The sequence below is a fragment of the Ochotona princeps genome, chromosome 9, assembly GCF_030435755.1.
Source record: "Ochotona princeps isolate mOchPri1 chromosome 9, mOchPri1.hap1, whole genome shotgun sequence".
NCBI lineage: Eukaryota > Metazoa > Chordata > Mammalia > Lagomorpha > Ochotonidae > Ochotona > Ochotona princeps.
The window spans coordinates 37,478,156-37,502,368 of record NC_080840.1 but is presented as its reverse complement, the minus strand read 5'-3'; the positions used below and the strand labels follow the sequence as shown (position 1 = coordinate 37,502,368).

At 41.3% G+C, this 24,213-nt stretch overlaps 1 protein-coding gene across 2 annotated transcripts in view; it reads right to left on the bottom strand.

The window, feature by feature from the left end:
* The window catches only part of SPIDR (scaffold protein involved in DNA repair), a 389,493-nt gene that overhangs the window by 122,396 nt on the left and 242,884 nt on the right, over positions 1–24,213 (bottom strand). The window lies entirely within an intron of this gene.

The following is a 24,213-nucleotide window of genomic DNA, read 5'->3' as shown; positions in this document are numbered from 1 at the left end:
TCTGGGGTGAGAAAACCACTCTGGAATGGTGATTATAGCCACACAACATCACAAATGTATCAGGCTTCTGATTTATGCCTTTTAGAACGGATTAAACAATTTTTTCTGAAAAATAAAAAAGGACTCCATGGTACCATCATCACAGAGATCTAACCTGATTTCTCTAATTCTGCTGAACTCTGTCTTCTTCAAAATGTTTTCCTTGACTACTTATAGCAGCGGCTGCATTTTCTCATATCTTACCTTGTTGCTACACTTTCTGACTTTTACTTTATTATGAGAGAAAGAGTATATAAGAGAATATATCCCTTTTGTCTCCCTAAAAAGATACTGTCTCATTCAGCTAAGACATTAACAGCAGGTAATTGGTCGATTTCCCCTCTTCCCTTCTCCCTCTGCTATCCCGCCCCCTCTTTTTTTAAACAATTCCATCTTAAAGGCACAGCAGTGTGATGGAGGAAACAGCACATGTGCTAGGCAGGTGGGCAAAATGATTTTGTAACTAACACAATATCAAAAAGAAAAAAAAAGGGGAGACGATCTCAAAGACATGAAAGAGTAAAGGAAGATAAGGTTGACAGCCAGCACTATAAAGATTCAGTTTATGATCAAAAATGACAGTTAAGGTTAAGAGATAATTATCAGCCCAGTGCCCTGTGGTGGGTAACCTCACAGTCCTTTTATAAATTTACTCTTGATAATCAGGCAATTCTCTTTCTAAAGTGGCTTGGTGTATAACAACTTTTTTTTTTTTTTTAATAAAAACACTATTTTGCACAGGAACTCGCTGGAACTTGGTTTTATTAAATCTAGATATTGGCCCGCTGCATTCTGGCCTCCAGGGGAATTATTCCACTTCAGCAAATCATTTCTGCTCACACGGAGGCTCTGTGTCTAACACGTCTTTGCCATCTCCCACAAACTCCAGGCCCAAGCCTCACTGCCTAGTTAGTAACTCTTTCATACAACTCTGTAAACACCTTCGTTGAGTTCTACCAATCAGATTCGTTATAGTGAAATGAGCACTTTGACAGGAAGGAACTGCGTTTGATTTTCATGACCATCTATATCTGGGATGGGAGATGCGGATGATCTTTGAGGATCCATCATGTTTCTACACTTGGTTGGGCTTTATGCATACAGATTTACCGAGCTCTGACGCCAAGCCTGTGGGGCACTGATATCCTGAGGAAACAGCCTCACAACTAACTAATCTAGTTTAAACAACTAATTCTAACTCAATTTGCTAGCTAAGCTGTTGTCAAATGTCTGTCATTCTTTGAGCTACTCTGATTCCAAGACCTGTCAACTGATTGCAGGTGACTGGCTGGCCCCTGCCCTCATATCTTCCCAGCTCAGGCATCATGTGACTCAGTATGTAAGGATATCTCAAGTACATTTTACCACTACTATGTCCAGGCCCTAGTAGGCTTCACCAAATGCCCTGAGTGCACTGCCTCGGCCAGTAATGGTGTGGTTCTGGGCCTGTGTGGTCCAGTGCGATGCTGCTGTCTCCTCCCAGGGAGCCTGGGAGAACCTCTTTGGAGCACCTCTGCGCTAGCTCCTCTGCCACCCCTCAGGGAAGGGCTCACATCTGCCCCCACCTGAAGGGCACTGCCCGTTTCTTCCAGCCTCTCATTCCCAACATAATGAAACATTCTGGAGGATGCTGAATAGTATTTGCTTTGATAATGGTCTGCTCTGGGCATAACTTCTGTGGCAGCCTCAAAGCAAACGCCCAGACACAAGAGCAGACATTGTGGTAAAAATGTAAACAGTTATCCAAATCAATGTGACCTCCCAGTGGGTCCTGATGACTCCACTAGCTGATGTTTGCACACTGAGTCACTGCATGTTGCCAGCAAGCCCATGACAAATGTCTCCAGTATTCCCATTTTAAAGTGGGAAAAGCAACACTGAGATACCTTGCCCAAATTCCAGAAACAGGCAGCTGGCGATGCTGGGGTACTGGCCTGGGACTGGTGTCCCCATTCATGAAACAGTCTCTTAGCAAACGTTTCTGAACCCATCAAGGGCCTGATGGGTTTATTTTTATTTACTCAACATGCAGTTCACATAGCACCTTCAAATCAACTATACAAACTTAAAGGCAAAAATATTAATTAAAGTTAAATCTGTATAGTCCTGCATTTTGGTATCCTACCTCATACTACAAAAAAAGTAATAATTATTTAACAACTTTTATGGTCCAGACACTGGCAATGGCCCTTGGCATTCTCAAATCCCTTGCAAGTTCCAGCAGTGGAGCCCAGGGTGACCCAACATCCTGTCTTCAAAGTGACCATTGACATAGTCTGCAGTTGGAAAAGGTGCAGAGATGCAGATCTGCCTGGGGACACAGCAGGAGACAGCTGTGGAGGGTCAGTAGCACAACTCCCCTGGGGTAGGTGTGCAATGCCTCTTCACCTATGCATAGCAGGTGCCCTGCAGGGAGTCTGGCTGCAGGCAGGGCAGACAGGCAGAGCACAAGACTCCCAGCTTCGGCCATCACCGTATCAAGTTCACTGGGACAGGGAGATGAAGAGTGCAGGCATCTAACTTATCTTTTGTCCAGTGCCTACCATATGGCAAGAGCTAGGAAGGCACTGAGAAATGAACCAGAGCAGCATCACGTATGCAATATCATTGGCCCAGCCTGGAGTAGAGAGGTCAGAAAGAAAAGGGAAACAAGGAGACATGAAGACCAAGGAAGGAATTAGGAACTGGTTGTTGGACTGGCTGTCCTTTCCTGCCCTTTCACAAAGTTATCGATAACAGCAGCTGGGAACAGCCTTCCTAGAAGGTCGTTGCAGGGCTGCTGCTCAAGGCTGGCCAGCTCTTCCCCGAGCACAGCACTCATGGCACAGCCACCTCTGCACTGTGCTGCCAGTGTCAAGTACTCATGCTGATGGATGAAAGCCCTTAACAAACAGCAGATGAGTGAAAATCTTTACATTGAAACAATTGGAAAGAATAAAATGATTTTACGAGATAACATCAGTATTTAAAGAAATATATTGATCCATGGGCTAACTCTTTCAAAATGAAATTTACCAGGGATAACTATACAGTGCTGCACAACTTCAAAAACACCGACAGAGGAGATGGGGCTCACCAGCCCCTGCAGCAGCCACACCACCAGGATAGCCACCAGGACTGCCATGGGGACCATGACCATTTTCAGGGTTGCCACACAGAAAAAGCACACAAACTGTTTCTCCACGACTCTGAGATGTGCTGTTGGCTGCAAGGGGTCAGTGATACTGGCTCAGCACAGCACAGTGATCATGAGTGAACCACCTGGGGACACAGGCAGAACAGCAACCTGGCCACAGGATGCACTCACCTGGGCTGCAGCTGAGGTATGACTTCCAACAATGAATGTAAGCGATGTACAGGAGGTGATATCACTCTAAGTGATGCTGTTATGTAAACAGATTTAAACTGAAAACAGAAACACACAGAAAGCCAAATTTGCTGATGCCAATTAATGCCATCACCTGAAGAGAAGCCCACAGAGATTCACCCTTTAGAATTACAGTAACAACATCTGGGGTCAACTCCAGGAATAAGAAAACGGAGAGACTCACTATGAATAAATCTCAAAGCAGGCCCTGCTCCATTTTAGAAAATTCACTACAAAGGGTGTTTAACAGTGTACAGTGTATTCATGTGCTATTCAACTTGTGAGGAGTAAGAATTAGCCAAGTAGCTTAAAATGCCAGTTATGATGCCCATATCTTTGGGGCTGGCGCTGTGGTATAGCAAGTAGAGCCACTCCTGTGGTGCTGCATCTCATATGGGTTCTGGTTCAAGTCCTGGCTGCTTCACTGTCATTCAGCTCCCTGCTAATGTGTCTGGGAGAGCAGTGGAGAATGACCCAAGTTCTTGGGCCGCTGTACCCACATGGGTGATCTGGAGGAAACTCATGGCTCTCGATTTTGGACTGGTTCAGTTCTGACCATTGCAGTCATTTGAGAGAGTCAATCAGTGGTGGGAGATCTCTCTCTTTCTCTTTCCCTTTTGCTCTCTCTCTCTAACTCTGCACTGCTCTCTCTATAACTCTCAAGTGGGTCGCAACACCCCATATTTCCATACCTGGGCTGACTTTTTGGCTCTAGCCTCTTGTCAGTCCGGACAATTAGAGGCAGTGTGATGGCTGTAGTACCTGGGTCCTTGCCACCCAACTGGGAGACGTGGAGTGTGTTCCTGGCTCCTGGCTGGCTATCATGGACATTTAAGTGAGCCAGCAGATGGAAACTCTGTCTTGTTCTGTCTCTTTTCTCTGCCTTGCAAATAAAAAACAATAACAAAAATCCAGCAAAATAAACCAACTAGAAATGACACATGGGGGAGGGATCTGATTCAAACCAAGCTATACACACAGAATGTTAACCCTGAAGTAACTACCTGCTTTTATTCTTAGCCAGAATGAGAAACTTCCATGCTAAAGGCACCTTTTGGACTAAAGGAGCTGGTTGAGAACATTGCATATTCTGAGGAATTCACGAATCTTGACAGACGATGGCTTGGTGCTGGCGCAGCCCCATAATGCAGCAGCAGCCTGGCACAGAGAAACAACCTTCATTCCAACTCAGTATTTCCTACCCTTGACACAGCAAAAAGTGATCTGAGGTCACTATTTTGAAAACATTAACTCCTATCAGCCAGGACAAGACTTGTTATGGAGGTCATTCTTAATTCATGCAGATTCTTTAGAACTGTATCTTTCCTCTTTCCTTTCTCATAAACATTTTGTTTTTACACTGCAGGGTGATGTGCCCCAGTACACACTTGATAAAGTCTGCTAATTGAATAATATCTCTTATATGTTATGTTGTTTAACCCTAGAAGTAACAGGTAGCTAATGAGACATTATTATTTAGGACATGATTAAACGGTGATGCTGGATCTTTATGGCCATGATGATGTTCTTCCCATCACATAACTATTTTTGAAGACCAAGAGGTTCCCCTCGATCTTTTACTCTCAATCCAGAAATGTTTTGAATAATAACTGACATGAAAGACTTCCTGGGAATGTGTTGAATATACTGCCTCTGCTTCAGTCTCACAAATGCTCTTGCTCCAACCTCCAAGGTAGCAGTAGAGTTAATCAGCTTCACTTCCTACAATGTTATGAAAGGGAAGTTTAAAAAAAAGTGAATTAAATAACAACAAGTAGCTTCACGGTATAGAAACCTGATGAACATCACCTCAGCCAGTAATTAGGGTCCAAATCCAGAGGTCAGCTACGTTCATGGTCTGAGCCCTTAAGAGTATGATAAAACTGGCATTTTACCTCCACAGCTCTACTCTTTTCCAAACTGTCACCCATGTAAATATTGGAAAAATGCAGACTAAGAGATATGCTACAACATATCAGTAATTCTTAAATTTAACAGCAATAAGAAAATGGGCTGGTCTCAGACTACATGTGCCTACAATGACATAACAATTAAAAGGTCAGGGCCCGGCAGCGTGGCTTAGCGGCTAAAGTCCTCGCCTTGAACGCACTAGGATCCCATATGGGCACTGGTTCTAATCCTGGCAGCTCCACTTCTCATCCAGCTCCCTGCTTGTGGCCTGGGAAAGCAGTCCAGGATGGCCCAAAGCTTTGGGACCCTGCACCCATGTGGGAGACCTGGAAGAGGTTCCAGGTTCCCGGCTTTGGGTCGGCATAGCACCAGCCGTTGCGGCTCACTTGAGGAGTGAAACATCGGACGGAAGATCTTCCTCTCTGTCTCTCCTCTCTGTATATCTGACTTTGTAATAAAAATAAATAAATCTTAAAAAAAAACAATTAAAAGGTCATATGGTGTCCTGGAAGGGATTCTGGAGTAGAAAAGTACAAGAGGGAAAAACCAAGGGAATCTGAATAAAGTATGTTCATTGGTTAGGACAGTGTATCAAATTGGTTAACCAGTCCTGAAAAAAGTGTCATATTAATATCAGATGCTAACAATAGGGAAATTAGGTATGGTACTTTCTGGAAAAAAAAGTTTGATCATTTATTTAGAAGGCAGAGTGACAGAGAGAGACACACAGAGAAAGAAATGATCTTCCATCTGTTGGTTCATTCTTCAAATAGCTGCAATAGCCTGCGCTGGGGCTGGCTGAAGCCAGAAGCCCAGAACTCTATCCAGATCTCCTACTTGGTGGCAGGGGACCAAATGTCTGGGTCCTCTTTTATTGCATTCCCAGGAACATTAGCAGGTAGCTGAATCAGAAGTGGAACACCTGGGACTTGAATTGTACACTAACATAGGATGCTAGCATGGCAACCTGTGCCTTATTATACGGTGCCATAATGCCAGCTCCTAGGTATAGTACTAGTGTAAAACGCTAACAACAGGTGAAATTAGGTATGCGGTTATGTGGAAACTTGCTATATTTGTGTGTGTGTTTAGATTTTACAGAGAAGGAGAGACACACACACACATGTAGAGAAAGAGATCTTCATCTGCTGGTTCACTCCACAAATGCAAGCAATTGCTAGAGCTGAGCTGATCTGAAGCCAGGAGCTTTTTCTGGGTGTCCGACATAAAAGCAGGATCCTGACAATTGGGGCCATTTCTCTGTTGCTTTCCCAGGCCATAAGCACAGAGTTGAATTGAAATGGAGCAGCCAGGACATGAACCAATGCCCATGTGGGATGCCAGTGCATCTGGGTAGCCTGTTGAGCCATGGTGCTGGCCCCACAACCTTTCTGTAAATCTAAAACCATTCTAAAATAAAAAAAATGTTCCTTAAATTAATTAACTGATTTAGCTGTGGTAAGGAATAAGAATATCATTGCCAAGAAGGATCTAGTAGAATGGAACTGGGTCCTAACAACTCAAAGGGTTATCTTCATAATTTGGTTGTAACACTACTAGAAAAAAATGATCATAGAAGTAACTTTCTAGTTCCTAACTTTATAGCCTGGCATACAAAAAGTTTGATTATGCTATGCAGAAAAAGCAGTTGGTACATCCAGCACACTTTCATAACAAAACAAAAAACACTCAAGGGATTAGGAAAATAAACTTCCCTCACCAGACATAGGGCCTTAATGAGTCTCACACAGACAACAGCAACCTCAGTGGTGAAAGATGTTTTCCCACTGAGATCAGGATCAAGATGAAAGTTTCCTGCTTTTGCCACATCCATTCACTACTATACTAGAAATTTTAGCCAGAGCAACTAGGAAAGAAAAAGGAAAAAAAAATAAACAAACTGGGAAGGAAGAAGTAAAACTACCTATTCACAGAAGGTATGATCATACAAGTAAGAAAAACTTTACACTGGCTACATCTGACAAACAAAAAAAACCCCTGCAGAATATAAAATCAACAAAAAACTATGTTTTTTACATTATATATATATATATTTTTATTATTACAAAGTCAGATATACATAGAGGAGGGGAAGATCTTCCGTCTGATGATTCACTCCCCAAGTAAGCCGCAACGACTGGTGCTGTGCCGATCCGAAGCCCGGAGCCAGGAGCTTCCTCCAGGTTGCCAGGTCTCCCACATGGGTGCAGGATCCCAAAGCTTTGGGCTGTCCTCAAGTGCCTTCCCAGGCCACAAACAGGGAGCTGGATGGGAAGTGGAGCTGCCGGTATTAGAACCAGCGCCCATATGGGATCCCAGCGTGTTCAAGGCGAGGACTTTAGCCGCTAAGCCACGCTGCTGGGCCCTTACATTATATTTTATAAAATTGTTTTATACAGTAGCAATGATAATTTGAAAGGAAAATTAACAAAGCAATGGGTTTATAATAGCTCAAAAGAAGTTAACGAAGGAGATCTAGGAATTATACACACCCAAAAAAGCACCAAAATATGCACAAATGAAACTAAATGAGGGCCTAAATAAACAGAAAAAACATTCTGTTTTAATGTATTGGAAGATTTAATAATAAGGTAGCAATTCTGTCTTATGCAGATCCAATGCAGTCACTACCAAAATGAATATTTTTGCAGAAATGTAAATGCTACCTGCTAAATAAAGGCAGAATCAAAATGAACTTTCAGTAGTCAAATTTATCAAAGTATTTAAGTATACAGGGGCAAAACTATAATACTCTTGAGCTAAAACATAGTAGCAAATCTTCATGACCTTGGATTAGACAACTGACTTGTCTATAAGCAATCACAAGTACAACCAATGAAGCCCCAAAATTGGATGTCACGAAAATTAACAATTTTGTGCATTAGGAAAGTGGAAACATGGAACTGGTGTTTGTGGTACTTTGGGTTAAATCACTGCTTGCAATGCTAGCATTCAGTATCAGAGTGCTGGTTTGCGTTGAGTTTCCTTTCTCTCTGATCCAGCTCTCTGCTAACCCGCCTAAGAAATAGAAGATGGCTACCCATGCTGAAGCACATTATGCAGTTCCAGGCTCCTGGCTGCAGCCTGTCCCAACTCAGCTCTTGTAGGCATTTGGGGAAGTGAATTAGTAAACGGAAGATATTTGCTAGTTCTATCTGTCTCTGTCTAAACAACAACAACAACAAAAGTCTGAAGTGCTGATTCCTGTGGCAATGTTGATGAATCTTGAAAACATTATGTAAGTAAAAGATATCATACACAAAAGGTTACATATTATAAGACTCCATTTATATGAAATGTCCAGAATAGGTATACACCCAGAGACAGAAAGCAGATTAGTAGTTGCTCTGAAATGGGGAAGGGCTAAATGGGAAGGATTGCTTAACAGGCACAGGGTTTCCTTTGGTGTGATGAAAATGTTTTGGAACTAAATGGACTTGATGATTTCACAATTCTGTGAATATACTACCACTAGCTTGTAAGTTTTCAAATAGTTAACTTTGTTATGTAAATTTCATCTCAATGCAACAAATCTTCAAAAACATTTGTAGAAAATGAAATTAAAAGATAAATATCCTTTGGTGCCCTGAAACCCTGAAATTCAGGCATAGTTGTGTTTGTTTTATTTGAGAGGCAGAGAGAGGGAGAAATGGAGAAATGGAGAGAAAGAGTTAACTCTCTTCTGTTGGTTCATGCCTCAAATGCGTGCAAGGACAAGGCTGGGACCCATGGCAGAATTAGAGCCAGGAACGTGATCCAGGTCTCCTAAGTAAGTGGCAGGAACCCGATGAATTGAACTATCACTGCTGTCTCTGAGAGTCTGCATGAGCAGAAGCTGCCAGAACTGAACATCAAATCCGGATACTCCAATGTGACATATGGCATATTAACTGCTACGCTGAGTGCCTGCCGCAGGTATTATCTTATAAGATGTATTTTCATAAGCTTCTTGAAGAATGCTCTGATATGCACAGATTTCAAACCTTTTTGCACCAAAATAAACAACTTGTAATTCTAGTTTACGTGAACTTTAAAAAAATCTTTTGTAACAAGTGAATTCATACAAAATTCAAATCGTTCTACCAGGTATTCAGAAAGCCCATTCTAAAGCATCCACTTCAGAAGCAATGACTGGAAACTTTCTTATGGAATTCCTAGGTAGTCTGTATGTAAGGAAATAAATGTGGAAACTTAAAGAAGTTAGTGGAAAATGGAATTAAAAGACAGTGCTTTCTGAACACCCTTGTATATGAGGCATACATGAGCTGATCATGTGCACAGGGTAAATTAAACCAAATGTAGCTTGATTACTTTTTGGAAGAAAACAACTGTGTCTGTATAGAACATAAGAATTTTTCGTGTAATTACTCCCTAACAATACAGTAAATTAACCACTGACATGGAATTTATGTTTCATTAGATATTACAAACAATCTAGAGATGATCTAAAGATTACAGCTGGAGCCTGGTGCAGTAACCTAGCGGCTAAAGTCCTTGCCTTGCACACGCCAGGATCCCATATGGGCACTGGTTATAATACCGGCAGCCCTGCTTCCCATCTAGCACCCTGCTTGTGGTCTGGGAAGGCACTTGAGGACAGCCCAAAGCCTTGGGACCCTGTGCCTGCATGGGAGACCCAGAAGAGGCTCCTGGCTCCTGGCTTCAGATTGGCTCAGCCCTGGCTGTTGTGGCCACTTACGGAGTGAATCATCAGATGGAAGATCTTCCTCTCTGTCCCTCCATCTCTCTGTGTATCTGCTTTTCCAATGAAAATAAAATAAAATCTTAAGATAAAAAGATTACAGATGGATGTACATAGGTCATAAGCAAATGCTATTCACAATAGCACCAGGTCTGCCTCCTATATACTATTCCTCGGGAAGCAGCTGGATTTCAAAATTTAAACATTTATTTTCATGGAGAAAGAATGAACAAGATGTAGGATAAAAATCAGAATTAAACTTTTATAAGTTTCAAAGACTTCCTGATATCCTTACTGCCACTATTGCCCCCCAACTCTCCTCATGATCACAGAGGGGCTCTCAGAGGCCTTCAGCTTCTTGGCATCCAAACGCCTGTGGAGTTCCTGGGTACCCTGGGCTCTGCTGTAACTTGTTCACGTGCAAAAACTTGAGATACAGAGCCGCAGAAGCTACTTTTGAAGTTTACCAAGTTTATGAATTGGTAGATATACAGGTAATTTTGACATTGATTTGTTTGTCTTCCTAAGCTTGAACATCCGGGTATGGTTTAGTATTCTCTTCTTGTTCCTTCTGCAGGAGTTGCTGGCACTGCAACTTCACACTAGAGAGAGGAAGCGGTGTCACACGCCAGTGGTAGGTGGACTCATGGCTGAGGACCTCCCAGGGCCCCAGGCTGCAGAGCTCCTGGAGATCAGCAAGTCTCCTGGCCAGCTTCCACAAGATGGCTCAGTTCCTTTTTTTTCACCTTAATTCATATCATGGGTTCCTTTCTCTCAAGTAATTTAATTTAATTCCATCCTAAATCTGTATTTTAACACTTTCATCACCTGCCATTTCTTAATTGTTCTTTATTTTGTGTTAATCGAGGTAAATGCTTCAAAACCCTTAAATTCTGGTCAACTGGATTCTTTTTCTTTATAAACATCCTCACTCAAGAGCTTCCCTGTTTCTCTTGTTACGTTCAAAAGGGCCCCTCCTCTTAAGACTTTTGCCTGGGTTGTTTACACTGACTGATCTTGCTTCAGGGATCTTGGTTCCAAGTGTCTCACCCCCTGTCTGAGGGAAGTGGATTAGACTTCACCTCTGTCTGAAAGCAGAGGATTTCTGTCAATTCCTAACGCATTGGCCTCCTTGTGAATTTCCTCACACAGATGACAATGCTTGTAGCACAACTCCATGCACAAGTCAGTTCCTCACCCTATCCCATCTGTTGCTCACATGGCCATTGTTTTCCCACCGGCACATACTGGTTAAGTGTCCACTGCATTCATGGTCCTGTACCAAAACCAGATGAGTCACAGTCCTTGACCTTAGAAATGTTATTTATGGTTAAACAGGAGAAGTGAAGCAAAGAAAACATGTCCGGGCTTATTTTGAAGGAGCTGTCAAGAACAATACCTGGCTATTAGTCTCATGATACAACTAAGCACCTGTCTAGATGTCTTTGGTATCTGCAAATAAATGAGAGGGTTCCAGAATATTTTTGACACTAGTTCCCATCCAACAGAGTACCTGCTTACATGTTACAGTCATTTGTCCTGAGAAGCGGGGCATTCATCCAAGGAATTGTTTAGAAGGATCTGTTTGCTCTGGTTTTATGTAGAGATGGGGCTGACCTGGCCCACGCCATTTAGAATAGCAGAGCCAAGAAATCAGCACAAAGGTGAGTCTACCAACCCTGCCAGCTGGATGCACCCAGTCCTATGTGTCTAGCAGCAGCTGGGACACAGCAGGGTAGGTCACCTGACACTGGCAACTGGGAGAAGAGGAGAGGGGAGGCACATTAAGGTGTAGTAGCTCAGCTGGAGTCGGAAGTCAAGCTGGGTCAGCCTCAATCCTACCCCATTGGTGTTCCTTGGTCACGGAGGCATGTGGCACTGTATTCTTGCATTCAGCAGCCCTTACAAACTGCCAGACGTGTGCTTTTCCTCATGACTCTTCTTCATGCTAACATCTCAGCAAAGCACATTCCAGAGCTGCAATCTGGTTCATAGGAAAGTTCTAGCATGACCACACTGCTGTTTTAGGTCACAGCTGCAGGCAAGGGAAGGGGGTGGGGGAGGCAGGCAGACTGTTCCAAGTCTCAAGCTTCTTTTAGGAGCAAAAGTTTCCAGGGAAAGAAGGTCAGGAACAGGAAGGCAAAAAATTCCATGTCTTTCATATAGGGCCACCTAAAAGTTATTCTTGATCTTGACGGCTAACAGGTTCTGGAAATTCACCATGAGAAGATTAAAATTCAAATTCAGAACTATGCTTCCACATAGCATGTCAGTATATAAAACAGAAAGTAATTTTTTTCTTGTCTTTATTCTGCTATGAAATCCTTATAACTGTACTCACATCACTTAGGCTTTGCCATTTCTTTTTGTCCTTTTTTTAGCTTAAGATTTATTCATTTTTATTGCAAAATAAGATATACAGAGAGGAGGAGAGACAGAGAGGAAGATCTTCTGTGTTGATTCACTCCCCAAGTGGCTGCCACAGCCGGAGCTGCACCAATCCAAAGCCAGGAGCTAGGAACTTCCTCTAGGTCTCCCATGTGGGTGCAGCATCCTAAGCCTTTGGGCCATCCTTGACTGCTTCTCAGGCCTCAAGCAGAGGGCTGGATGGGAAGTGGAGCTGCCAGGACACAATCCAGCACCCATATGGGATCCTGGCATGTGCAAGACAAATTACCTTAGCTGCTAGGCTACCACACTGGGCCACTTCGCATTTCTTCTCAGCTCTCTTCAAATCCATTACTGCAGGTGTTTAGCACAACAGCTAAATTGCTGCTTGAGACACTCGTATCTTTACATCAGAGTCCCTAGTTCAAGTTTTAGCTCTTTTGCTTGTGTTCCAGTCTGTTGCTAACGTGCATCCTGGGAGGCAGCAGGTGATGGCCCGAACACTTGGGCCTGGCCACTCATGTGGGAGAGCTGGATAGTCCCATGCCCCTGGCTTCAGCCTGGCTCCATCCTGGATGTGTGAATGCATCTGAGGTGATGGGAAGAGGTGAAACCGTGAATGAAAAGTCTGTTTCTCTTTCAAATAAATATGGAAATAAATAAGAATAAAACTATACTTCTAGAAAAGTATCACAGAAACTTTCTTTTTTTTTTTTTTTAAAGATTTTTATTGTTATTGGAAAGCCGGATATACAGAGAGGAGGAGAGACAGAGAGGAAGATCTTCCATCCGATGTTTCACTCCCCAAGTGAGCCGCAACGGGCCGGTACGCGCCAATCCGATGCCGGGAACCTGGAACCTCTTCCGGGTCTCCCACGCGGGTGCAGGGTCCCAAAGCTTTGGGTCGTCCTCAACTGCTTTCCCAGGCCACAAGCAGGGAGCTGGATGGGAAGTGGAGCTGCCGGGATTAGAACCGGCGCCCATATGGGATCCCGGGGCTTTCAAGGCGAGGACTTTAGCCGCTAGGCCATGCCGCAAGGCCCTATCACAGAAACTTTCATTGCTGTTTGTGCATTATCTGTAAGTTCACTGAGAATTTTATTCAACGTATACACCAATCAAAGAGAATATGAACATACAGCTTTTAGATTATCTGCATCTTGGATTCTTCTCTGAAACATTTAGAACTTCAGTTGGACAGCTCTATCACAAAACTATAAAAGCAAAATGTATAAAAGTTATACAAAAAAGGTTTTCATAACTTTGGATTAAGAGTGATTTCTTAGGTGGAACAAGGAAACCAAAAGTAAAATATATTATTTTATTTAGCTATGTAGAAGAACTACTCATGTATGTAAGATTGCCCTATTTAAACAGGGCAATCTTATGAGATTAAATTATATAGCAATGAAATTCTTTAAAAAGATGGGGGGAAGGTGGGAGGCATAAAATAGACTCCATCCACTTTCCCTTTAGTCTAGTTCAAGTTTGTAGATATCCTTGTGTGAACGTTAAAGAACAATACGCACTAGCTCTGTAATTCCATTAGCTTTGATATTTTTTGCCACATCACGACAAATCAAAATGTGAACAGGGAGAATGGTGAAGAATAGAAAACCGTGGAGGTCCATTCATTGAATTGGTAGTAGAAAGACAAAGTTGAAAAGAAACAGGACTAAATGGCATTGTTAGACATTGTCAAGATTACCTAGAACTGTTTCAGAGGAAATAACAAAAAGTTAAAAGGTAATAAGCAGGGCTCGGCAGCGTGGCCTAGTGGCTAAGGTGCTCGCCTTGATCCCATGTGGCTGCTGGTTCTGATCCCGGCAGCTCCACTTCCTCTCTATCTCTCCTCCTCTCAGTATATCTGACTTTGCAATGAAAATAAAATAAATCTTTAAAAAAAAAAAAAAAAGGTAATAAGCAACCAAGACTGAGACCATCCTGAGTATAATGAGGCAGCTGTCTTTTTCTGGGGCTCTTTAACCAAAGGCAGGGATGTGTCACTGCTGTGAAGAAGAAAAGCTATCGCGTCCTAGCTCAAAAGCACAGTGCCCTGCCTAAAAGTGAAGTTTCACAGTAGTGAGAGATGCTGTACCCACCAGGCAACCTGGTTGAGGACTCCAGGCACCACAGTTGAGCACCTTTTCAAAAGTAACCCAGGAAGCTTGACACAAGTCTTTCCCCACCATCCATCCAAACACACATCTAACCACCACAGGGACTCACATACCTGGGCCACTACCTGCCCCTGGGTGTGTACCAACAGTAGGTGGGACTGAATATTGAGTAGCCAGGACTAAGATCAAGCACTCCAACATGGGATATGGGTGTCCCAAGTGGTGTTTCACCTGATGTGCCAAGTTCCCACTCCTGTGCTTACTTTTAAACACTTAGTGCCTTTTACTGAGCACTTATTACAGGAGAAGCATCACACTAGACTCTTCACATATATTATCTCAACTCATTGTCATCATGAGTCTATATCAGAAAAGAAAATATATTTCACACCAAGTCTCTCTGCTAAGTGGTAGAGTAAGCAATGCACTTAAATCAGTCTGATTCCAGACCTTTTGTTCTTTCCATTACCTATACTCTGCCTTGGTGCACTTTAAAAAGACTGGCTATGTACATGTACCATTTGGAAAGAAGAGATAGAACACCCTCACCGTGGTCCTGTTATTCCACTTCAATCTGGAATTCTCATCCCCTAGGCAATGACACACTCACTGATAAAGTCTGTCCCTCCCCCGGCATCTCCCCCACTCATTCTGTGCCTGGCTGGCTTCCATCCCCCTCACTCCCTTACACCTGCTGTTCAGTTACCCAGGAATGCTTTGCCGAGTTCTGGGCATAGCACTCAGGTCTGGAAGCTTCAGACCTTCTGCAACATATGCATGTCCACACACTGATCTCCATCCTGAGGTCCCCACAGGCCCACAGGTTTTCCTCCTATGTAACTGATTGGGCCTCCTCATTTCCTCTGCTGGATTTCACAGCTATTGTGCAATGTGAGAGGACCACAGAGCTCAGTGTCACACTTCTTTCTTTTGTCTATTATTTCCCTAAACAGATATATTCATGATATTCCATGATCTTACCTTTACTTCCACTTTTAAAAAAGATTTACCTACTTATTTATTTGAAAAAATGGGGATGGGGTTAGAGATAGACTGACAGACATACAGACAGATGGAAGAAAGATCTTCTATCTGCTGGCTCACTCCTAAGGTGGCTACAGTGGCCAGGGTTGGGCCAGGCCAAGGCCAAGAGCCAGGTGCTTCATCTGGGCATGACCCTCCTTTTAGATACTAGCTGTGACAGGATATCTCTGAAAATAGAGCTGGGAGTCACAGCCTGGAATGAGAAGGGCTCACTGATGGGGGGAAATAGGGGTATCTTTTACTGCATGTCTTTGGAGCTTAGCATCATGGACACACAACCTGCTGAAATAAGCAAATGGATGAGTGTACACACAAATATATATGCTCATCAGGTATAGGGTGAGAATTCCCAAATATTTACCTCAAATCTAAAATCCTCTGAATGTAAGACTTGTATGTTCAGTTTTTCCATACGGCATCTCTTCTTGAATATATCAGGAATTTCAAACTAAATACGCCAAACTCAATTTTCGAAACTGCCCCCCCCCTGTATATGTTATCATAAAGGGTTGGAAAATGGTCCATCAGTCCACCAAGGAACTCAGCTGAGGAACATTCTTGGTATTTCCCTCCATTTATTTCCCATACACACCCAAGCCACCATCAAGTCATTTCACACATCCAGATGTGTGTTTCTCACATTTCCTTATGAGACTCAAGGCTCTCTGCCAGGCATCCTTGACTTGTGCCACTGCAATGAATGCTTCTATCAGACATGCTCATCTTACTAATGCCTTTACAACAGAGCCATCTTATTCTTTGGCACATGGGCAGTCCCAGCAAGTACCAATGCTTCTGCACATGACTTACATAACTGTGGCTGGCTTGTCTGTCTGGGCTCTCCACTGGCCCGTGCGTTCTGCCATACAGGCTTCTCCCTCAGAGCCGCCAAAGGCTTTTTTCTCTTCTGTGGGCAATTCTCTTCCATCTGCTCTTAATCTGGCCATTATCTTTCAGGTGTCAAACGGTGTGGCCTTACAATATCCATTCTTCACTCCTCTAAACTCTGTTCTTTTGCCATGATATCTTTCTCTCTCTTTTTCCTCAATAGGGCACTTTTGACAACTTACAATCATAAAGATGTCTGTTTTGATACTTTTGTGTGAGACTCCCATCTCTGCCCCAATGACAATGCTTCACAATTATGAAGGCAATGTCTGGTTTTTTACAAGCACAGCATACCTGGGACTCTTGGCCTACGAATCTCTTATGGATGAAATGAAACTATCGGTCTCTAAGTTAAGAAAGACAGTGATTCAGGAGGGAGAAAAAGGCAGGTGTTAATAGAAATCAGCAGGAACTTAGAGTTCAGTAATATGGTTTAAACCCACCCTGGCATGACACAGAGAGGCACTAGAGAATTCACTTACTCTTTTCTGTTACAAAAAAAAAAGTCCAATTCATGTTTTTATTTAATAATAAAATAACATGTAGGAGATCTGAACAGATTGTCTAGCCTGGTGGTGAGGGAGTTTCTTCTGTACTGGTTTTTGTTACTTTTGATTTTAATCAGTTATAAAACTTAAGCTTGTATTAGTTACTCTGATGTATAAAACCTTGAGAAAACTTATAGACATGCGTTCATTAACAGCTTGAGTTAAATGAAGTCATCCAGAGATCAACGCACAGGGTGCTCTTTATTTCTGAAATCCAAAGCCCATTTTTGATACTGTTTCTTAGCTCAGAGCATATGAGCCTTGTGAACAAACCTTACTGACCCTGATCAGCACTGGCTGGTCTTCAAACCCATTCCCTTTAATTTCAGAATTGCTACTAATTGGATTGCCGATCATCAGAAAATAAGCTCATTGGTTTCAAAGATGTGATACTGTCAGAGCACTGGGAACAGATTGAGATCAACACCTACAACTGAGATGCTAAATAAAGCTAGAAAGAATCTTCTCATAGGATTTCAGCAAGAATGATCAGAGTTATTCTACCGGATAACGGGGTAAATAATTGTGTCAGGACTATCTACCATAACACACAGTTGTTGTTGATTTTTCCCTAGCTCTTAATTTCTTCTGACATGACAACTGGTGGTACTTTAGAATAAGATGCACAGCAATCGACATGGTACTTCAGTTCACAGACGGAAAGCTCTTTACAGTAAAGCAAGTTATGGCAAGAGCTCAAGAAAAGCCATTCAGAATGGCTTTCTATTCTTTCATAAACCATCCTTTATAATTAAAGGCGTTTTTTTGTAATCAACATATGCTTGAATTATATGTTTTTGTCCAATCTGACCAGGACAAAAATCTTTTAATCGGGGAGGTTAGTGCATGTATACTGGGTGTAATTATTAATGTGTCTGGATTTAGATATCCTATCTCAGCTGTTTGATTTGTTTACTCTGTCTACTCTTTGGTCCTCCATTCCTTCCTTCCGAGGAGACCAGACTTAAGCTGTCTTTAGTTGGAAGAGATTACTGCTTACGCAATTCTCCTTCTGGGTCTGCTGACGAATCTGTCAAAGACAAATCCAAATGTGACCCACACATAACCCACAGAATCATCTGTGAACACAAAACCGACACTGAAAGAAGGAGCAGTGAAGAGCAGGATTGTCTAGGCTATCTGCCTGCATCTCCTAACAACACTCTGTCTCTGATACATGCCAAATGTGTATATATAAAGTTCTACAACACAAAGCACACTGTTACGGCATGGGCATTTAGCCTAGCAGTTCAGAAGCCAATGTATCACAGCAAAGTGCCTGTGTTCAACTCATGGTTCCAGCTACTGATTCTAGATTTTTTCCCAAAGCAGCCGTGGAACGCAGTGGAAATGCTCAGGTAATTGAGCTACTTTCACCACATGGGAGGCTTAATTTGAATTCTGCAGTCCCATCTTTGACCTGCTACACCTCTGGTGATGGTGAGAATCTGGGGAGTGAACTGGTGGTTGTGAGCTCTATGTGACTCTCAGATAAATAAATAAATGAAACATAGGAAGCTAAATGTGTCTCTAAGGTAGCTACTTTAACATACTTTTTACTCTCTGTATTAGCAAACCACTAGCAGCAGATTAAGTATAATTCTTCTTCATTTTTTGTTTTGTTACTTTAATTGAAAGGCTGAGTGAGTGAGACTGAGCTTCTTTCTACCTGCTGGTGTGTTCCCAAATGTTTCCAAGAGCCATGTCTGAACCAGGCTGGATCAGGAGACTAATTTGGTCTTCAAAATTAGGTGGAGAGGTACAAGTACCTTGGCCATCTTCTGCTGCATTCCCAGTAAAGGATGCTGACCCGCAAACAGCTGATAATCTGTGAGCCACACCAATTCCATATTTCTACTTCCTTGTTAACTAGATTTGGGAACTGGAGAGCCTGATTATTACTGCAGCAAATGGATCTAGGAAACAGTAATGATTGGATCTCACTCCCAGAGGTTATTTCAGTACTCCTGTCTTCAAACCCAAGATCAAATGCTGTGGCTCTACCTCCATAAATTCATTACCCTACAAAATTCAGCCAAATCTCTCTGGGGTGAGGTACTTATACTTCTGATGCTCCAGGAAACCTGATTCCTGGGTCATCCTTCATCCAAACACAGTTTGGTTTTAAGTCAATGTTCTCCCTTTTCTCTTGATTCCAAAAGTCTCTGCAACTGTGTCCTTTTGGTATGTTTTATGCTTTTCCATTTGTCAGCAAGAGAGAACCTCTTTGAGACTTAGTTGCTGCATCTGAAAAATTGGAACAATATCCTCTAGCCTTAGAGCTGTGCAATTTCATATCTCTGTAAGAAATGTTCCACACAGGGGCCTGGTGCAGCAGCCTAGTGGCTAATGTAATTGCCATGCATGCATCAGGATCCCGTATTGGCGCTGGTTCTGATCCCAGCTGCTCCACTTTCTTTCCAGCTCCCTGCTTGTGGCCGGGGAAAGCAGTCGAGGACGGCCTAAAGCCCTGGGACCGTGCACCCACGTGGGAGACCCAGAGGAAGCTCCTCGCTCTTGGCTTCAGATTGGCTCACTCCAGCCGTTGCGACTGTTTAGGGGAGTGAACCAGTAGATGGAAGATCTTTCTCTCTGTCTCTCCTTCTTTCTGTATATCTGCCTTTCCAATAAAAATATTGTTTTTTTAAAAAAGAAAGAAATGTACTCCACAGGAGGAACTAAAATGGCTAAACAGAAGCACCCAGCCTTCACCTCCTTCTTCACAAAGAAAAATAAACGCAACAATACACTGCCTGCAAGAGGTTCACTTCACCAGTGAAGGCACACACTCAGTCTGAAAGTGAAAGGTACAGAAAAACACAAACAGGTAAGCAGAAACCAAAAGCAAACAGGAAGGGCTTTACATATATCAGCTTTCAAGACAAAAACTATAGTAAGAGACAAGAGAGGTCGCTATATAATGATTAAGGATCAGTACAACTAGATATAACCATGGCAGATGTACGTGGTTCTGAGAAAACACCTCATTTTGTAAAACAAATGTTGTTACACATAAAGGGAAACATAAACTCCAATACAATAATACTGAAAGACTTCAACACCCTGTTTTCATTAATGTTCAGATCCTGACAAAAGTATTAACCAAAAAAAAATCAACAGATAAATTATACAGTACACCAAACAGACTCAACTCACTGACGCAACATTCCACCACATCGCTGAGGAATACACAATGTTTTCACCAGCACACAGCATATTTGCCACGACAGATCACATTCTAGGCTACAAAACATGTTGTCAAATACACAATTAGCTACTCTGTATCTTCTAACATCTTCTAACTGGAATTTAGTCCATTTATATTCCAGGTTATTTTTGATAAATAATGACTTTTTCTTGTCATTTTCCCCTTTAACATTTCTTTTGTTTTGTATAATCTTTGTTATTTCCTATTCAGTTTTATACTTTGACACATTTTCACAATGGAAGTTATCATTCCATGCTTAACACTCTTAAGTATCATTTATTTCTCTCTCTCTCTCTAAAGATTTATTTATTTTTATTTGAAAGGAAAAGTTATAGAAAGAGAAGAAGAGACAGAGAGATTTTTATCTGCTGCTTCACTCTCCAAATGGCAGCAATAGCTGGAGCTACACTGGTCCGAAGCCAGGAGTTTCTTTTGGGTCTCCCAGTTGAGTACAAAGGGGCACAAGGACTTACTTGGCTCTCCTTGCCTGCCTCCCCAAACTACTGGCATGGAGCTGAATCAGAAGTGAAGCCACTGAGGCTCAAATGGGCACTTACATGGCTCTGCAGGCAGAGACTTAGCATGCAACATCGGCTCCTAAATATCAAGTGATGAAGTCACTTGTTTTAGCGTTTATTCCTCCTTTACTTATGAAATATAGCTTCCTTGTGAAAAGTATTATGGGTTGGAAAATTGCCCTCTTTTCAGAACATAGAATGTATCTTTCCATTTCCTCCTAAGCTACAGGCTTTCCATGAAAAGTCTTCTGTCTATCTCCTGGGGGTTCTCCAAAAATTGTTGGTATTCTTCTTTCACAAGTTTTAGAATTCTTTTTTTGTGTTGTATTTTTGAAAGTTTGATTGTGATGTGTTGTAGAGTGATTCTTTTATGTCAAATATCTATTTAAGGACCAGTGGACTTTTCTTGTACTTGGATATCCATTTCTTGGAAAGTTTTCAACTACTACTGAATTGAAAAGGTTTTCTAGACCAACTCCAACTTTCTATTCCTTCAGGGGGTCCCTGAACGTCAGTTCATTTAATACTCCAGATATCACAAACTCTATCTTTATTCTTTTTAATTTGTCCAGGAGATAGTTCCATCTGATCTTCAATTTCAGATGCTGTTTTTCTGCCTGATCTGATATGTTGCTGAGAATTTTACCCCTATTTTTATTTGATTTACAGAGTTATTCATTTCTAGTATTTTTGGCTCTTTCTCAAAATCTCAATATCTCACTGCTGACTTTCTCAATCATTTTTTAGGTTGGTTTAACTGTCTGTCCCTATTCTTTCATATCGGTCAGATTCCTTACAATCATTCTTTCAAATTCTTCATTGGGAATTTCAGTAGTTTCCCCTTTCACAGTCTGATACTCAAGTGTTGCTGCGTTTCTTTATGGGAGTCATATTGACTTGCTTGTTCATACTTCCTGTATACACTATATGGCCAAAAGGAGGTGCTCATCTGAAATCTCCACAGTAAGAATTACAAAATGCTAGTTAAAGAAATTGAAGAAGACAGGGAAAAACAAAACAAAACAGAGAGACATCTTATGTCCATGAACTGGAAGAATTAATACAAATTAAACTGTCTATATTACCCAAAGCAACTAATAGTTAACACAATTCTCCTCGAAACACAAATGAAATTAGAAAAAAAAAATCTTAAAATTCATATGGAAACACAAAGGCTTCTAAATATCTGAAGCAATCTTCAACAATAAAAACAAAGCTGGGGGCATCACAATACCAGATTTCATGACATAGAGAGAGCCACTATAACTAAAATAGCATAAGTGTTGGCATAAAATTGGACACAAAGACCAATGGAACATGACTAGAAATTCCAAAAATGAACTAATATACCTACATCCAACTTACCTCTGACTAGGGTGGTGAAAATACTCCCCGGAGAAAGAACAACCTAAACAGTGTTGGGAAATTGGATTTCCACAGACATAAGTGTAAAAATCAACCATGAATGGATCAAATGTGTAAGATCTAAAACTATGAAAATACTAGAAGAAAACATAAGCAGCAACTTTTTGCCTAAAGGCCAAAAGCATAGGCAAAACCAGCAAAAATAGACAGATGGAATTTACAGAAAACTAAAAAGCTTCTGTACGTTGAAGAGATAATCACCTGAGTGAGGAGATAAGCAACAGAATACAAGAAAATATTTACAAATGATGCATCTGATAAAGGATTAAAATCAAGACTGTATAGCAAGATAAAAACAATTCAACAAGACATACACTCTAGTTAATTCAGGCAAAGGCTCTAAACAAATATTTTTAAAAAAACAAAACCCAAATGGCCAATAAACACAATAAAATATGTCTAGAGTCACTAAACACTAGGGAAATAAAATTAAAAACCACAAGTGAGGTATCATCTCACTCTAGCTAAAAACGGGTATTATCAAAAAGACAAAAAAATCAATAAATGTTGGCAAGGACATGAAAGAGAGGAAACCTTAATACTCTGTAGGTGAGAATGTAGATTGTATCACCATTATGGAGAACAGCAGGGATGTACCTCAAAAAACTAAAAATAAATCTACCACATGACCAAGCTATCCTACTTCTAGGAACATATACAAAGGAAATGAAATAAGCTTATGAAAGAGATACCTGCATTCCTACATTTATTGTGGCACTAATCATAATGTCCAAGATATGAATTAACTCAGATATTCATCAATGGGTGACTGAAGAAAATATGGTACATATATACCAAGGAATATCAGTCATAAAAAGAAAGAAATTCAGAATTTGCAACAAAATGTTTTGGATTAGAGATCATTATTCACATGAAATAAGTCATACAAAAATAAGTATCACACATGGAAGTTGAAATACACATATGTGTTTATATAGAACATGAATCTGAGACAGTATTACTAGAGATAGGGAAATGGTGGGAAATTGGATGATGGGTACCAAAACATATTCAAGTTGACAGTAACAGGCTCTGGTATTCCTTGGAATAGCAGGGCATCTCTGGTCTGTAATAATAGGAATGGTATGGGTAATTGTGTAAGTGCCTCCTGTGATTGGTTTATGCTATGTGTATCTATTTGAAATATTACATTGTATCTCATAAATTGTACAGGTATCTCACATTAATCCAAAATTAGATTGTTTACTTAATTAATGAAAAAGAAGAAGAATGTAACATGTAGAATGCATAATCACTACATGTGAATAACTGATTGTTGATTTCTTATATTTGAAACTTGTTGCTCGTCTTTTAGTCTACCGCAAGCATATTCTCAATTGATATGTCACAACTGATGTTCAAAGGCTCAAATCCAAAGCATGCACAACGCTGACTGTTGGCAGCAATTCACCACGCTTCAGCTTCCAATTGTCTTCTCTTTGTGCAACAAGTAAAACAAGTACCATTGAAGGACCTGGGGGGAAAGCCTTCAAGATACACACTGTAATTGCTCATAAGGAAGCCACTGCAGTTGTCGGTTTCATCACGCTTTCTCCTCACGTGACTCACTCAACACTACAACTCTGTTCTGGGAATGTGTAGTCTGTGTGGTAGGCTGGTGTAGGTTTATCAAGAACCTCAGTGCCAAGTTAACCAGTATGCTCCTTTCCAGAGATAAATACTGAAAACATCGCATGAAAAAACACAAGGAAAACCAAAACCTATGTCTAATCCAAAACTGTCTCAGACGATTCCATTCAAATTTACCGCAGATTTAAATCTAAGGGGTACAAGACTAGCCTATAATTGCAAACCACACTGAAGACCTTAAAACGGATTTATTGAATTTCATTCATTACAATCCAAAGAAAAGCTTTTTTTTTTTTGCATCATTCCAAAATTATTATTCTTTGGCTCTTGACCCCAAGAGTATTTTTCTGAAATTCATAGTAGTTTCAAGCAATGTGCCATCTATTTGAAGATGACTCATAACCAACATAAAGGGCTTCCTGTTGTTCCTTTAGAATGGAGTCAGAACACTTCAGGCTATCAACT